The sequence below is a fragment of the Halictus rubicundus genome, chromosome 10, assembly GCF_050948215.1.
Source record: "Halictus rubicundus isolate RS-2024b chromosome 10, iyHalRubi1_principal, whole genome shotgun sequence".
Classification (NCBI taxonomy): Eukaryota; Metazoa; Arthropoda; class Insecta; order Hymenoptera; family Halictidae; genus Halictus; species Halictus rubicundus.
The window spans coordinates 6,408,630-6,426,908 of record NC_135158.1 but is presented as its reverse complement, the minus strand read 5'-3'; the positions used below and the strand labels follow the sequence as shown (position 1 = coordinate 6,426,908).

Here is an 18,279-nt window from a genome sequence, read left to right as displayed (position 1 = left end):
TAAAGGGTGTATTTTGATGTAGAAAAAAATTCAGGGCAAGAAGTTGCACACAGTTATCAGGACACTTTAAGAACGAACGACCAAATTATGTAGGGAAAATCGAGATTCCGAGAATGTCTAACTTTATGCGTGTATTGCAACTAAAACTGTTATTATATTTAATTAATTTTTTCATTTTCGTAGTCGGTGGACATTTAGGAATCAATAGCAATTGAAAAAATACCAAAATTAGAAAGTCGACTTTTTCGCAAAATGTCGTGTGAATCTCCAATCCGGCCCACTGTGCGCCGGGAGTTTCCGAGAAGGTTTGCTCGGTACCGATGTTTATCCGAGCGTGGAATCCCATTGTGAAGGAGTAATGGCAGTGTGGCACTCCATTTTCCAAGTTACGATTAATCTTTTCGTTCGACTGTTTTCAAGCCTAGCTAATTTTATTACCAATGGACTGTCATTAACAGGGCGACACGCAAGGAGAAATCATTATTGCGTGTTGCGTTGAAAGTAGTCAATTTTTCATAAAAATTTAGCATTGTTCTTCTTCTTGGATGAAAGAACATCCTTTTTTTAACGAGCTCCACCTGTTAACATTCGTGTTGCACGATCAAACTCTAGCTAATTTGATTGCTGACGGTAATAGGACGAAACGCAATAGGAACAATTATTGTTGAAGGAAGTACATTCTTTCAAAGGGTTAAATTGAATACAAAATTTGATATATTCCATTTGGAAAGAAGAGCTGCACAATCAAATTTTATCACCCACCAAGGAATCATTGCGTGTTTCGTTGAAAGACGATTTTGTATTGCTCTTCATTTGCCTAATTTTATTACCAATAGTCCATCAATAATAGAACAAAAAAGAAACGATGGTTACGCGTTTCGTTGAAAAAGGTCCATTTTCTTAAAAAGCTGAGGCACATGATCAGTTAAAAAAATGTAATTGTTCTTCGTGGGGCGAAAGAAGTTGCGTCGTTCGTCAGCTAACGTCATTTTTTAGAATTCAATTACGATACACTACAATAAAGTCAAACGCAAACAAAAGAATTATTGGGTATTTCGTTGAAATAAATGCATTGTTTAAACCCTCCCTATGCCGGAGCCATTCGTGACCCGTAGTGGTGGGGGATAAACTCGAGCGACCGTCAATATGTACAATTTTATTCCGATACAAGTTGATGCTTTTTACTTCGATATAAGGAGATCGCTATCCCCTCTTTTTTTTCTTCATCCGAAATACGACGGAAGCCGGTCCCGAGCAATCGACTTGTATCGAAAGAAAACTGTAAATGACAATCCGGCATAGGCCTAGAACTCGCAGGAGTCCGATGATTAAACAGTTGTGGCACGTGATCGATAAAAAAAATTTGGATTCTCCGTTTTTTTTTTTTTGGATGAGCTGCATTGGGTTTGTCAACGAGCTGCATTTGTCGGCGTTCGAGTTGCATAATCGAAAGCGAGAAATCCGTAGTGGTTGTTCGGGCGATGGAATGGCGGGCTCGAGTGATCTATTTCGGTGCGCAGAATGATCCCGTTTAGCAATGAATTCGATTTTCGGCTGTTTCTTGGTGTTTCGAAGGTCGACCGAATTTCGGGCGTGTTTCCGTTGCACCGATCACAGGGGGCGAAACGCGCGTTCATTGTTTTCGGCAGGCGAGTGAAGAACTCGAATAATTTGGTTCGCCGATGGCACTTTTCCGTGTTCGATTTGTTGGCTCTTTAATTAATGTTCGATGGTGTTCGAGATTTCTCTGCTCGAAATTGAACGATCGACGGCGGAAAAAGCGTGGCGATTTTTCAATTGATGCCGCGCGAATACTGACTGACCACAGTTTAAAAAAGAGAGGAATATTCGAATTTCTGGTTTGTATTTCTGATTTGGAATTTCTGGTCGTCCATTACGTTTATTTAAAAGTTAACGATACCATTTTTGAAGTATATTTTTATTGTTTGAGAAGACAGGACATTCGTGTGTATTTTCGTTAGAGAAGTGGTATCAATTCCATCGCTTTTGATACGATTTTATCATTGATTAATCAACGAGAAGCATTAAAAACTTTTGAGAATCTTTTAGGGATTGGCTGGACGTTTCATTTACATCATTTTTCCATTAATTGATGCAATGTAGCATATGGAAAATTTGGAAACCTTTTAATCGTTGATTGGACGGTTTTGAAATAATCTGGCATCACTTTTTATACAATCATCACATTAAATAATGGGATGGAATGTTATTAAAAAATTTTTTAAAGTTTTCGCACGACTGCTATCATTTTAAATTATTCAGTGCAATCCTGATAAACGAAGTCTCGTTGTGACAGCGAAATTTCAATTTTCTTAATGTCAGGAAAAACTGGAAAACATTTTAGAACATCTTGTCATCCTAAGAACATAAACTTTATTTGTTTTCCGTCAATGCTGATCGCTGACTGCCTCGAAAGTGACAGCCGCTATCAATTTAACGCTCGATTGTTCCATCAAATTGATTATTGTTGCCATCCATCAGACCTCTTCGACAAACAAAAATCATTCGAATCGATCCATCAAGTTATCATTAATTGCATCAGAATTGTAGACAATGAGCGTGGCTCCCGGTTGTTAACGTCGTTCTCTCGCCAACAATTTTCCATCTTAATTTTTTCCCGCCATTTTATCGCTCAACCTCAATCGTATAACCCGCGAAGCCATAATTTAACCGAGAATCGACGACAGTTAACTTGACGTCACCTCTCCCAGGTTTAATAATTCATTTGCCGACTCCATCATACTTTCTCGAACGTTTCGATGCTAGAAAGAATTATTTATCATTTATAAAACGCTTCGATCAACAATGAACTTTGCACTTTTGATGTCATAGAAATTTGTTTTATCGCGAACGATTAAACATTCAGCTGGTAATAGATTGTTGACATGACAGAGTCGAGACATGCAACTGCAAATACATTATGCGAAACGACCGACACAAATCAGCAGCCTCAATCGTCATTTTTATTTTACTTTTTATTTGTGTTTCATTCAACAAGATAAACATTATACTGCACCGAATAAATTCGTTCTTCGAAACTTTAACGCAATTCAGCACAATCGTTATAAAATAGAACAATGAAACGTAGACGAGTTTGATCCTTGAAAATTTGTTATTATTGTTAACACTAGGTTTACGGGACCCGTCACAATGACGGATTCTAATATTTTTAATTTACGATTATTGAGATTGTGAAAATCCATCTACGTGGAATTACTCAACAAACTTATTTCCTTAGGTATATATTATTTTAAAAAATAGCTGAAAACTTGGATAGACACATTCTTCTTATTTTTATAAAGTAATGTAAAATACTCACTTCTAATGCTCCGTAAACCTAGTGTTAAACAAGTAAAGCAAAATTTCTAAAAATATCTAGATTCCTGTAGGTGTTCCAAAAGTTTCCAAGTGCTAACTAGAAATCTTTTAAAAATCCCTAGGTGTGGATGGCAATATTTTTAAACATCTAGAGTCGTAGAAAAATTATTCTAAAATCTGTAGATGATTGTAAAAATATTTAGAGGTATCGCAGCAGCTTTTAAATAGTTTTAAAATTCTTGAAAGCTTGCGGATAGTGTTTTGAACCGCATTACAGCTGAAGCACAGTGTATAATTTCGTTCTTCGAGACACAGAGACTGAATAACGGGGCGAGTTCAAAGTCTCCCGCGTATCGATCCGATAAACATCGACTGTTTGCTGTGACACGTCATTAGCGGTATTCTTTCCCCCGTTTCGAGCGAGATGATCACGGTAATCACGATCCCGATCAAACCGTGGAAAATAACACTTAACCCAGTCTCGTGGATGCCGATATCGTTCCCTCGGATCAGCGATTTTTCTTTATCGTCCGAGATCCAGGCAACTCCATAGATCTTCCTTCTTCTTCACTTCCTACGAAAATACATCTCGAAATGTCTAACAATATTGATTCAAAAATTTGAGACTGTCTTTTGCAATTTAATATTACCTACGATGAATTTTAAGGATTGAATCCATTTTTCACTGTATAAATTATTTTTATTTTCAAAAATATTGACGGTAACATCACTTTGATGTTAAAAACTTCGCACAAAGATTAATCCCTGTACAACGTGCAGCTTGCGAAAAACTGGCGACTGCTTTTCGCAATTTAATGTTAACAACGAAGAGTTTGAGGGGTTACGTCTATTTTTGATCGTACAAATTATTTTGATTTTATGGGATGTCGATGGTTGTTTCGGGGGTTGTGGAGCGCTGATTGCTAATTTCGATTTTGCCGGCGGAATGATCGGCCGGCGTCGCGAAAAAAGGAAATAGGTCGAGAGGAAGGAGGGGAATCGATGAAGCGGGGGAGGGAAAGACTGATTCGCGTGATAACTTTCGGAATTCCGTGAAAGGAGGAAAGAAAGAGCCCGGTAACTTCGTTCGAGCTCGGAGCTAGATTAGAAGCTGCAGCTTTCTGTTTCGGGTGCCTCCCCGTCGGACGAGCTACGCATGCGATCGCGAAAACTTGTTTGCTTAAAATTCTGCCCGGCCTTCTTCTTTCGCTTAAGGGGAAAAGTTCGCCGCTCTCCCGTTTCGCGTTCTTTAATTGTAGTTCGCGGAAATTGTTTTCGACGTTCGCCGGCGAGAAACCCTGTAGAATTCGCCGTCGGCGTATATTTAATGACATAACGACGGAACTTTCCCCTGAAAAACGGAAAAAATCCTCCGACAGCTTTAAACAGCGTCCCGAAACTTCCGATCTAGTCTGCCCGATTCTGCGCGACTCGCGCAACTTTCAACCATGTTTTCGCGAACTTCATCACTCCGGGACACTATTTTCCCCGAATTATTTTCTCACCTTTGCAATAGAGAAAAAATAATTGACTTGAATTCTGGAAATTTATTGAAAAATTACTGACTTTATATCTAGTACATACAGGACGATTCAGACGATTTTACATGATAAAATAACAATGTTAAAACATGAAGATTTGAGTCCTTAAATATTAAAACACAAAGGAACATTTAGAGGAACGATTCGATTATAATAATTTTGCATTTCCTGCTAAAAATTAGTACCATATCTGATTACAATTTTAAAAACGAGTAACTTCTGACCGCATATTTTATATTATATTGAAACATTGAAATTACGACGTTATAATTGTTTTAAATACTGCGTTAATTTCGCAGTTGACAAGCACAGAAAAATAATCGACACAATTCCGAAACAATGCGCCGCGCGGCTACCGATCGGAATTAATAATTAATCCCGGTGAAAGCATAATTAATTCTACCGACACGAAAATAGTTCGCTTTACAGTGAAACCAGCAGACAACATCGAGCGCGAACGGTTTAAAGGGCCAGGTACAAATAACTTCTGTTCTTAAACGGCGTTTAATTAAATTCTTCAATTACCACCTAAAACGAAAGCATAGTATAAACGCTGCAAATATTAAGTTAAGTCGACGTAAGGGAGAAGAAAAAAAGTTTTCCCCGAGCCAACTGGAAGCCACCCTTGGAAATTGATAAGCCCTTACCGGATTCCCGTTTAATTAGAGCTTGCCGGGCAACTTCGAAACAGTTTTCCCCTTTTTCTTGCGCTTAGTCTTGGCGGACAGACTTCGGAGGTCTAAATTAACCAGTCGAGACTGAAAAATCTACCTCGTGAGTTTATTCGACCTCAGCTTTGCTGTCTGGAAAGGATTTAATTGTCAGGACGATTGCGGGCGATCTGCGTGATGAATTGGGGCTGACTAAAGGTTGATGTCTACTACTGACGTCCTGATAAGACAGGAAAATAAAATGCGCCGAGGCACTCTTGGGCTAAACAAAAATAATTGTCGTGTTAGATGACATTGTTGTGACGTAAAGGAGTCAGAATGAAGGTAGTCATCTTTTTCCTGTACGTCAATTTTAGATAAACAATTTTATTTCTCGTACTTGTCTTGATCTTTGACATGTACTACTGGCGTCCTGATAAAGCAGACAAATAAAATGATCGAAGACAATCTAGATTTGAAAAATAAATTGTAATCGTACCAGATGCTATTGTTAATCTGGACGTCATTCTTCAGAGAAACATTGATTAAAAAGTATTAAATGTGTCATGGTCATATAAAAATTGCTGTAGGAAATGTTTCAACCAATTCAAGTTACTGAATCCTTTTACCAATGAATTATATTAATTTTCAATACGACGACCAACCTTTTCAAAGTGTCGTAAAAGTTTAGTTACAAAGTTTGACGTTACCAAGTTACAAAGTTTAAAGTGTACGTACTAATTGTCCTGTAGAAACAATTTTCTCTTCTAAAGAATAGCCAAGGTGAAAATCAGTTTTGCTGAAGATATTAACCGATGAAAAATTGTTCTCGGTTCCAAAGAATAGTTGAAGTAAAAATCGACTTTGTCAGAAATTAATGTTTTCACCTGCTGCCTATTCCGCATAGAAATCATTAAAGATGTTCAATACACTGTTGCACCATGTAGTACACTTAATTGAAAACATTCAACTCATTAAAATCGACAAAGCAAGAAAGAAATTGTTATTTGGCTGCTATCTTCTGCAACTAATGCGAACAATTTTAGCTTCGCATAAGAATCCTTAGTATAGTTGTAGGAATTGTCTCGCAGTCCGAAGGATAATGCAGTGTATGATTGTTTCTAACATTGTTGAGACGCAACGCAATGCAGGACCCACGAAAGGGTCTCTCGAACCTGACACCGAGTCCCAACCACTTCGATCACCCTTGCTACAGGCAATAAATTAACCTAAGAGTCGAAGACTCTTAAGACCCAAACGACGGGACTCGTCCCATTTTCTCCGCGAGTTTCCGGCACATAACCATGTAAGACAGCGTCTGGACAATTTCTAACCACTCACCCCCAATTTTCTCCTTCTACCATTTACCACCTCCACCACCAATTTCACATCTCTTAAATACCCATTTTCTGCGTGCCAGTCCTCAGTCTTCAGTTTGTATTCCATCAGTCTTCAGCTAGTCCTCATTTAAGTCACATCTTTTGTACAGCCGATATAATTAAAGTAAGAGTTATCGTTACCAACAAGCTGTACAATTTCTATACTACTCAAAACACCTCACCATCAAAAAGAACTACCTAACACGGTTTTAATTAGCCAAGCAGGAGTGTCAGATGAGAGGAAGGTCGACTTAACCGATCCTTTCCATCTACGCACGTACATACAAACATTTTTCCTACGACAATGCTGAAGTAAATAGCCGGAGCTGATGCGGAAGAAAGAAACACGGTTAAGCAAACCGCGAAGGATTAGCAGAAGCGTGGACGGTTCGTTTCGCCGAGCTGAAAGCTGGCATCGGTGTCTGGTTGAAGAGAACGGTAAGACCTGGCCGGACGCGAGAGATCCGAGGGCGTCGCGAGCGTAAATACGCCGCGGAAAGTAAGCTTGCTCTCGTGGTGCAACTTGCCCGAAAGCATGTCATTTCCTTCGATCGAGCGCCGCGACGTTCTCTGGCCGGTGTGGTCCCACGGGAGTGTGCTGCTGTGTGCTCGGGTGTCCCCGGCCTCTCAAAGAGAGGCTACATTCATTTCGCGGTGTTTATTATTGCAGCGGGGCTCCTTGGTCGGCCATCGCGGAACGAGGAGTCAAAGGGGATAGAAGAAAAGGACGAAATGGGGCTCCCTGTCAACATCGCGATTCCACCGAGCCATTCAGCCGGCCCTGTCCCCCTTTCCCGCGCGTTTCCCGAGCTTTTCTTTGGCCCGCGGACAACTTGTCCCAGCCGGGAAGGACAGAGCCTCCGGGAAAACTGTCGCGAACCCGCGGAAACCGCGAACAGACCGCAAAGTCGAAAGCCCATTAACATGCTAATTCGAGGTATGTTAATTGTAATTCAAGCGGCTCGAGAGACCGGTCCTCGAGCCCGACGATTCGGCCCGTTGTAAATAAACAACGTCGTTATCGCGGACCGTTTCGTCGCAGACGCGAATTTGTCGGGCCGCCTTGCTATTTTTCGCCGATTCCACGCCGTCCGTTTGACGCCACCAGTCTGCACTGTTATTGGTCCGACGCCAGGACCGCTGAATTTTAATCGAAAATTACAACCAAGTCGTCCGCGCGATTATTTGTATCCCCCGTCTGCCGGAGACGCGAGCTGAAACTGTTTAACGAGGGTTTTAAGTGGATTGGGCTGTGTGTGGTTAGACAGCGACGAGGGGCGCGATGGATTGACAGTGATGGAGAACTGTTGGTAGCGGGTTGTTGAAATTTCTGAACAGGAACGCTGCGAATCGTTCGCTTATGCGTAGCCTTCCGACCAGTAGAATAGGACGTATATGGTCAGACGTCGAGTAATTGGAAACAGGATTGATAATATCGAGAAGCAATTAACAACCAAATATTAATGTCTACGAGCGAGAAAATTGTAAATCGTTTAGTTACATTCAGCCTTTCTAGCAGTAGTATTGTGTTGTGTGCGGTCAGACGTTAGTCAACTTTTTACAAGACTGACATTATTAAAAGGCAATAACTGTAAGCAGAAAAATTTCATGACACATTTTTAGGTGTACTGTTTCTGTCAGTAAAATAGGTTGTATGTGGCCAGACGTCCAGTAACTTCAGTTATACGAAGGTTATTAAAAAGCAATCAGTGAAGAGTAATTAACATCCGCAGCGAGGAAATCGCAAAACACGTATTTATGTGTAGAAATCTCAGTAGAATTGGCTATATGCGGCCAGACATCAAGTAGCTCCTTGCACGATTCACAATATTGCATAGTAATTAGTGCGAGGTTATCTGCGAGCAAGAGGATTGTGAATGATTGATTGATGTGTAGTCTTCTTTACAGTCGAATGAGTCTGAATGTAACCGATCAGTCGTTGAGTGAGTTAATCCAAAATTTGTTTCACTGTTGAGAAGCCATTAGAAGTCTGAGCTATTGAGCTTTCAATGCTATCCATGTATATGTAGTCGGTTTCTATCAGTAGAATAGGTTGCATCTAGTCAGACGTCGAATAACGTAGAATTGACTCCTTTGAAACGATATAGAAGTACATTGGTATGAAGATAATTCTGCAGACAGCAAAACGATAAATAATTTATTTGAACGCTGTTCTCTGTCAGTGGAATGTCCTGTACATGCTCAGACATCTGGATGAAATATTTCATTGTAACATTGACACTGTTATCAGTGAAACAATTTATGTATGGCCTTACAATAAATGATGTATGCATCATAAAGTGTGATTTTTGGGCACACTCAGTGGAATAAATTGTCTATGGTAGGACGTATCGTAAATCAATGTTCGAGATTGAATACAAAAGATCAGATCATGAACGCACGCAGGAAAGAAATGAAAAATAGGAGATGCCAGAAAGCAATCAGTCGAGTGTTGAATATGAATATTAATTAAAAATACATATCACCGATTCACGTCAGTAGTATACGTCAGCCATAATCAGGCTATGAACGCGCACAGGAAAGAAATGAAAAATAAAAGATGCCAAAACGCAATCAGTCGAGTGTTGAAAATGAACATTACTTAGAAATACATGTCTGCAATTCTCGTCAGTGGAATAGGTCAGCCATAATCGGACCATGAATTAAAGCAGGAAAATATAAGGAATAAGTAAAACGCGATCGATCAAGAGTTCTATACACGATAAATCCGAGGCACATTTTCAAAAATAATTTGAGGGATATTCTCGTTTCGCGTCAGTGAAATTAGCACGTATAAAGTCAGACAACGAAGGAAATTACGAAATTGAACGCAGCGGGGGCGGTCTGTTCTGATGTTTGATGAACGCTGGCGTATACTGTGTACCGATTTTAACATTTGAAATTTCCGAACCGGCCGAGCAGAAAGTTCTAGGATCTAACGCGCGTACCGGTAAAACCTCAACGGTGAAACGCTCCAGCATTTAATTTCGGGGAAACTCCCGTCGGCTAATAAGGTTTCTCGTGACACTGGTTTAGGCAGCGTAGAAACAATTCGTTCAAAGCTCTTCCACGCACACTTGCGCGGCCGTATGCGCGAGAGGAGAGGCAAATTAATAGACGGAATGCTTTCACGGGAGCATGGCCAAGGGAAAGGGCTTTGTCTTCTACACAGGAACACAAACACATACGGACGCCTACATATACGGAGAGACACGCTAGCCAGGAAACCGCCATTTCTCTGAACGTGTAAACATATTTCGACAGAGGGAATGCGGCCGTCTTTCGGATTCCATTGTTCTCGTTCAACGAAAATCCCCCGATGGTACATTGTTCCCTTCTCGTCTGTCTTCCCACCGAGCACAAATTTGTTTTTCGTACAAAGGTAACGAAATGGCCTTTAAATGCGCGTAATGCCGACCGCCAAGCTGTTAGACGCTCGCCAGAATCTCGGCGAGAGCTTTTTATTACGAAATACTACATACAACGTACCGCGCGCCTCACAGGAAAGTTTTTTCTACCTCTCATGCTATTTCGATTAGCGGGTCTACCGGAAAGTTCTGTTCAACCTGGAAATGGTGATTAAGAGAAATTACGTTTGCTACTTTCGTCATTTTATTTTACCTGCGGTCCAGTGGTACACCACCCTCTTTTGACGCTGCTTCTGATAATTTTTATTAATTTACATTCTTTCATTCTTTAGATTTAAATCTGTCAAGAGATGAATATTTTAGGATACGTTATTCTCAGATTGTAATTTGAATGACGTGAATTCGTAATTTTCACCGACCAGCTTCCAGGATTTTCATCCCTGAAAAATTAATTAGTCTATTTCAGAAATTTTCGCACTATGAAATGTATTCTTAGTGGAAAAATTGGCTAATATTATAAGCGGTTGTCTTTTGTTTTATCCATTGAATGTATGGTCTATTTCTATTCCCAATTTCTGTTTTGCATCAACAATAGTCTCTCTCGTACTACCATGATTGTAAGGGGTTTCAAATATCGTCGATAGCCGAGAATAATGTCCTGGATCGAGTCTGCGGCAAACTGATGTAAGATCAATGTAGGCCAGGCCCGGTTGTGTTCGGATTGATTTGGTGATGGACTCTGTCAGCCGCAGGTTAGGTTCCCTTATGCGTAGTTACAGTTCAGGAATTAGTTAATTAGGGATCTGGTTTCGGTTACGTTTCTGTTCAATCGGGATCGTTTGATCGTTCGTCTTGGCGAGGAACCAAAGCGTCGATCGTACACTTACGAACACAACAATAATTCTAACAACAAAATAGCATCATTGGAAATTACGGAGACTTTAGAGTGTAAATAAAATCAGTCTTACAATTAAAATCAAAGCAATAATGGACAGTGCAACGAAAATAGAATCATACACCCACGTATACGGGCATATTGTATACCACCAATTAATTTCAACGAACGAGTTTATAATAACTTCATAATGTAATACGAGTTGTTCATTAATTTGGGAAATATAATAAACGTATGAGTTTCATTTTCGTGCATTTTAAGGGAATGTACCAAAACAGTGTTAATAAAAACAACGAGTGTTTTTATATTAATACGTAAACTATTCCAAAAATTAATTATTCGGATGCACATGGCGCCCAAAAAATTGTTGCCAACAAATTTCGCGTATATCGCTAAGCACAAACCTTTGTTCATCCCGATACGCGTATTTTCGTGTGCATAGATTATCGTGGCCGAGGTGCGGAGAGCCAGAAGCCGAAGAGAAGATTTAAAGACGATCCGAGGAATCAGGAATATTAATATTTCAACGAGCCGCGTTTGATTTTCGCAAGCATCCGCCGGCCGGGCCGTATTCATGCGTTCTCGAGCATCGGAGTGCTCAGTTTGGCCAAGAAAGAGAGGAGAGAAGCATTCAGAGGCGAGAGAGAGAGAGAGAGAGAGCCTCGGGTTCTCCGCGTCAAAAGCCAGCTCCACCCTCCACCCCCCTCGTGGCCGGCGATTTCGATTCGGGAAAGGGGGTTAAAGGGGGATGGAAACGCCACTGGCGCATTTTATAATATCGCAACGTCGTGACTCGCTCTCATCCCGTATGCATGCGCGTCGTCATTCGAGGGGGCTTCGTCTTTTGTGCGAAACACAGCCCAGTAGGCGTGCACGTCCGTCAACGTAAACTGCACGCTACCAGCGACGTGTACCGTCGGAGCCTGCATCATTCTTGCCGTTAGTTTATGAGCCGCATACGCTCCCGGCCGCATAAGTCGCCGTACACGTGCCTCTTTTCATAGCGTGCTCCCGATTATCGCCTAAAAACATCGACAATTTTGCCGATTGTCAACAGGAAATCCAAACGGTTCTGCGTTCTTTCGAAATCGTATTCTAGCAGCTCCATTATGTGAAATTAACGAATAAATTGATTAATGCGAGTGCACATTGCAGCATGAATTACAATATTGCAATACTGTGGATTTCATTAGGAAACGCATGAAATTTTCTGTAACCCAAACCGTAAATAATTTATCTTGAAGATTAAAGTAATCTTAACAAAATGATATTTTCGTGTAACCAGAGCGTGCGAAGATATGCGTGACTGTGATTTGTATCAAATTTTTGTTTCCTCTTGAAAAAATTTCACGTAGTGCACGTTCGTCTGACCATACGCGGATCGTTCTACTAGATGTAAGTAGACGTGATGCAATCACAGTCGGACAGTATTTTTGGAAGCAGTTCCTGTCAATGTATACAATTGCAATTAGGACTGTAGTGTTGATGCAGGGACGATGCTAATGTGTTTGTACACGGCTGACCATGTGTGATCTGTTCTACTAATGCGACTGGAGGGTTGAGCATAATTCGTATTCATAGTTGAACGTCTGCGTTTCAGAATTAGTAGTAACAGATTTACACCCTGTACATTCTATTAAACAATTCGATTCTTGTGTTAAGATTAGCTTTTTACTCGATGCAAGTAGTACGAGTCGTACATCGATCAGAACATTTTATTTCACAAAAATTTTCAAACACTGGACACCGTTGGCATTGGATCCGGATTATTTCGCGTCTGGTTATTACCTACTGGAAGTAAATCTGTTTCGAATCTTTTAGAAACAATGTGCAGACTAAATAGACCAGTTTTATAATAATTTCTAGAAATTTATTTATAATGTACTAGTTGTGTAAAAAAATGAATAAAAGTGTCTTTTATACCTTCGATTCCAATATTTCGGAACCGATACTTTCCCAAAAGTAATCAGGCCCGCTTTACAACGATTTCGAACCAATTCCGGTATCGTTCAGCAGTTTTCAGAAATGTTCTAACATTAATTTTCTTGGTACAATGCATGGAACAACAAGATCAATCTCCTTGCAGTGATTCCGAGGTAAAATTGTTCCGGAAGCCGAGCTTAAATGCACGAGGAAACTTTAAGACGAGCTTTCTCTCTTCCGTGTCTGATTACGCGCTTACAATTCCACTGTAAGCGGAAGTAGTACAAGCCCGGCAACGGTCGGACAACTTTTAATGAACGCGTCCTGATATATTTCCCGTTCATCAGGAACGCTTTTCCGTCCGCCATTCAAGCTCCGCCGTATCGGAAAAGATAAAATCGTGTTGTATAATCCTTCGCGCGGATTGAGCATTAAAGCTTTAAAATCGCGGATCGATTCGCCGGGACCTGAAACCCGCTCGGCCGGAAACAAAACGGCTCCGATATCCGCGATGGGAGCCAGCGAAAAAAAAAGGGAGTAAAAGAGTGGGAAAACCTCTGGACAGGTCGTTATCCGTAGAAATCCGTGGTTCCATTCCGGCTCATCCTTGTTCGCATCCTCGTCGATCGTGTTCGGAGATAAGGCCTGCAAACGCTGCTTTCCATAGGTCGCGATCCCGGATTTATTGCGATTAATTTAACAATCGTTCTCGCTTTCGATCCCGCCGCAGAATACAACAAATTATTTCCGAACATTAATTCGCCGTGGAAGATTCGAGCAAAACGTTTATCCGCGATCGTCGGGTCCGATTTATGAAACTTAATCTTCCGCTGACCGACGGTTTTACGCGAATTAAGCTTCGTCATTTTAATACGTGAATTATTGGGGTTTTATGGTAGCTGTTTCAGATTCAGCCCCTGCACGTCCCTCGAATATGGTTACATAAAAGATTCCGGGATCCTGTTATTTCGCGTCGGGTTTACTTTACAGTTCAAATTAGAATATTGTGTTTCATTTATCATGTTTCATTTCGCTCTGTTTGTACCGTGAAACGTAATATTTTGCGGGCGATGGGTACATTCTCGTTCCGAGAAACGTGTAAGGCTAAATATACGAAGTATAAATAATTGTTAGAATAATTTAATCAAATTGTACAACAATAAATGCAAAGAGGTATTTAGTAAGAATTTCAAGAATTAGTAAGAAGTAAGTATGGACGGTTGCAATTTGTGTTTGAAAAAAATTGGGAATCGAAGTAGAATTGAAAAATCTATGTTTGTTGGTCGGACCGGCATCGTATCATTCCACTAGATTACACAACAGCGTCACCGCCTCGCGGTTATGATAATGAAAGCTCGCTCTCCCACGGAGGGGAGCACCGTAAGAATTTCGGAGTAGTAATCAGCTCTGGCCTGACGCAAACTGTCTGAATCTACTTACCTGAATGCAAGCGTCGCATCTCACGGTTCGCTTACAACGATTACAACTTCCGTGCGAATATTTATGCCCGCTTACTTACTCGCTCCTCGACTGCTCTCGCAATTACAACCAACTAGCAAAGAACTTCCTCTTATTATTAATACCCGCCGTGCGAACTTACGCGAACTGACAATTTCAGGGACTAATTTTCAAAGGCGAATCTTAACGAAGAGTTCTCAAGACGAATAAACGTTCTTAACGGTGAACTTTCGCGAAGATTCTTACAGACGAATCTTCGTAAACATTCTTAAAAATGAATGTCGACGAACATTTTGATAAATTCGGATTCCACGCTTTTTAAATTAGCAGACAAATTTCTCTTGTCGCAAGGTGAACAAAATTGTAGAGTAACGGGTTAAAAATACTCTTACCTGTTTAGATGGAATTTTCTTTTCTAAAATGAGATTTTTCCCCGACGAATTTTTCGTCCGTGCGAAATTGCGTTTTCCGTATTCGCGTCTCACCTGAACGGATCCGAAACAAAATCGTCGCGTATTTAACGCGTTGAACGACCCACTGAGTACAGCATAACTACCCGAAGACTAGCGTATCACTATACCGAACGAAACGGCGCCGTTCGTCTTGCGAATCCTCGGATGGACTCGTTCCAAGATGTCCGCAGGTACCGCAGCATTTGACCCTCGTCACGGCGACTCAATTTCAATCGAGCCGAGGGAATCGGCACCGAATGGTCTCCGTTAATCACGTAATAACGGGTCGTTCGGTTCCCTGTCCGACAAAGGAGAGAAAAAAGGAAGTCCGCAAGAGACAAAGGGTAAAAATGTCCGTCGAAACAATTTTCGTCGGTGGTCGAAAGAGAATAAAAAAAGACGATGACGCGAGAGAAACGAGAGAGAAGGGCTAGCGACTGCGAAAAAGGGAGGGAACGAATCCGAGGAAGAAAGGACACGAACCCCCGGCGAGCGAGAATGGTCAGCCTTGATTCGTCGATCACAGTCTCGCATGAATTCGCGTGAATTCGCGTCTCGCCGATCCTTTTCCTCTCTTCCATTCCTCTGTCCCGGTCCGTTTCTGTGCCCTGTATCAAGCGAAATCATCTTTCAACTGCGATACACGGTGCGCTGGTCCTCAAACATTTCGCCCGTTCGCACTGGCCAGCCGAAATTGCGCCGCTGTCCCGACTGTGCGCGCGAAAATCGACCGGAGGGAAATTCGCCGCAACCGTTTCCGCTTCCGCGGAATTATCGGCGCGACCATGCTCGCCGACGTCCTCTTTTCGGACCCGAAAAAAATCCTTCGGGTACTCTCTCTCTCTTCCTCTCTCTCCCTCTCTGTCGAGTGCTTCAGCTGAAGAAGCGTTTTTACGTAAAGGACGAATCAGTGAACACTGTTTCCTGAAATTGTCCGATGTAGAATTTATTGTACTTCTTGTGGGAGCTTAATTGAATTTTTTGAAACATACAAAGTCAGATTGCAAAGCCACTAAAAAATGGGGGTAGAGTTTTGAGACTCTCGTGCACGTGAAATTGACAAATTCAAGTGGCTGGAATACCTAAAATTTTGATTTTTCCTTTGATTGCAGACACCGCCGACCACCCCCTCGCCACGCCCCCGATTGACAGCGCCCCGTTGCCGCCTCTGACGAAATAATGCGAGCGAAGCGCATCGAGGAGGAGACGCGCTTCAGATTGCTGAGGTACACGCACCGCGCCAAGTGTCGCAAGATCATTTAGTCAGCCGCATCGATCGCGTAGATCGCCGAAACCCAGACTGACGGAGGAGACTGAAACCGTAACCGAGCACCCCCTAAACTGAACACCCCCACCACTACACCTGGCTGTGATTCCATGCATTCGACCCATCGACGATCGACCTAACCCGGCGAAACAAAACCATCGTTCTCTGTCCGTGTTCGTTGTCGCGCGCGCGCGCGCGGATGTGTGTCGTGGAGACGAACGTGTGCTACGAGTGCAACGGAACCGATAATTTCGCTGGAACATTTCCCGACACAGATTCGAGAAGTGAGAAAGTGCAAACCGTGTCATCCGGGAGACCGTTATCTGCTCGCGGAGGATCTTCGGGGCTGAGAAGTTGCGAAAACAGATCGGCGAGAACGTTTTTCGCCGCCGGTACCCGACGGTCGTGTTTTGCGGGAGCTTCCGGGAAACTGCAGGAATTGTTTTTGCGAACAGAGAAACGGAGAGAGAGAGATAGATAGAGGAAGAAAGAGGGGAGGGGAATTTCGCGGCAGCTTGAGCCACGGGGAGTTTGCCAACGCGGAAAGTAACGTAGATCATCGCCGGAGCTTTTCGCGTTGGAACGGAGCCATTTTTGTTAGCCGAACAACGGGAGAACAAGAGTTTTACGGATTTAAAACTTGGAGATTAGAGGATCTGAAAGCGGGTCGAATCTATAGAAATTTGAAAGTGGAAATCGAAAGTCTGAACCCCATAGACTTTTTGCTAATTTAAGCGGAGGATCAAAAGACGCTCAAGTATCATTTTTCCGAAGTAGTGTACAATCGGAGGAGTAGCGTAGAATCGAAAGCGTGTCTCTTTTGATAAGATTTTTCAGTGTTCGCCGAATAAGAGATCGATAGGGAAACCGGTTGACGAGGTGTCCGAGGAGCACGATCCAAAAGATCCCGGTGAAATTGGCCGAAGTGAAATTAAGTAGAAATCTGAATAATTGAGGAGGGGGTCTTCGGGGCCATAAGAGGATCAATCGGATCCTTCGAAAACTCACGGGCAAAAGCAACGGAGGAGGTACTTAAAGGCTTTCGATCCGGGAGGACACAGAGTTAATCCAAATTAAAAGCGGAGCAGCCCCGGGAGACGCATAATCTCGTGATTTTCGAGTCGGAAGCACTGAAATCTCATTCTACATTGAAAAGCAATTAATAACAAGGGACGCGAGCGACGGACGAAAATTTAAGACGAATAAAAACCGTGTCGTTTGACATTTGCCGCAGGCTCTGAACACTTTACTGAAGAAAAGAACGTGGGAAACTCTTCTTTTGAACGCAGCAAACCTGAAACTGCAATTTCGGACTTTTATCAGTTCTGAAACGAGAAGAGAGAAAGTGAATATGCAATAAATAGTAAAATAAAACCGGCGACGAGAGAACACAACACCCACAAAGTGCAGGAAAGCACAAAATTCACAGAGCACGAGAAAATACAAAATTCACGAAGTGCAAGAAAACCGAAAGTTCAAGGGGACACAAAATTAAAAAAGTGCAACAAAATCCGCCAAATCTTTCAGAATCTATTCGTCTTTCTAACTCGCAAAAGTACAATTTTGAAATACCGAATTTGTCAAGAACGTTGTGAATAGGGCCAAGGGATAAACTGGGGGTGGTCGGAGCGGGAAAAAATGTCAAGAGGACCGTGTTCGAGGGATCGAAGCTCTGCCATCGATTTCCCACCCCCTTCGTAGGTTTGTCGCTCGGAAAGAGTATTCAGGGATCAACGACGTGTCCCGTGACAGCCCGAAAGAGATAATAAAAGAGCATACTTCCCTCCATTCAGGGGTGCTGGTCGAGAGGCTGTACTCTCCGGGGGTGGTTTAAAGTCCGCGGGGTTGGCACACGTCGACGAAAAAAAAGAGACACAGTTGAAAAGGCGAGAAGCAATCACAGCGACACCGGGAAAAGAAACTCCATATTTAACTTCGAATCTGAAGGATTTCGGAGAGGGTTGTCCAGAAGATCTGAGAGAAGAGGACAGGGAAATTGTGCGGAGA

General features: G+C 42.1%; 1 long non-coding RNA gene across 1 annotated transcript in view; it reads left to right on the top strand.

The window, feature by feature from the left end:
• LOC143358442 (uncharacterized) overlaps positions 1 to 17,175 on the top strand; it is a 109,113-nt gene extending 91,938 nt beyond the window's left edge. The window contains exon 3 of the long non-coding RNA XR_013082951.1: positions 16,118 to 17,175. This is a non-coding gene — a long non-coding RNA (uncharacterized LOC143358442). The remainder of the gene's footprint in view (positions 1 to 16,117) is intronic.
• The last annotated feature ends 1,104 nt before the right edge of the window (positions 17,176 to 18,279 follow it).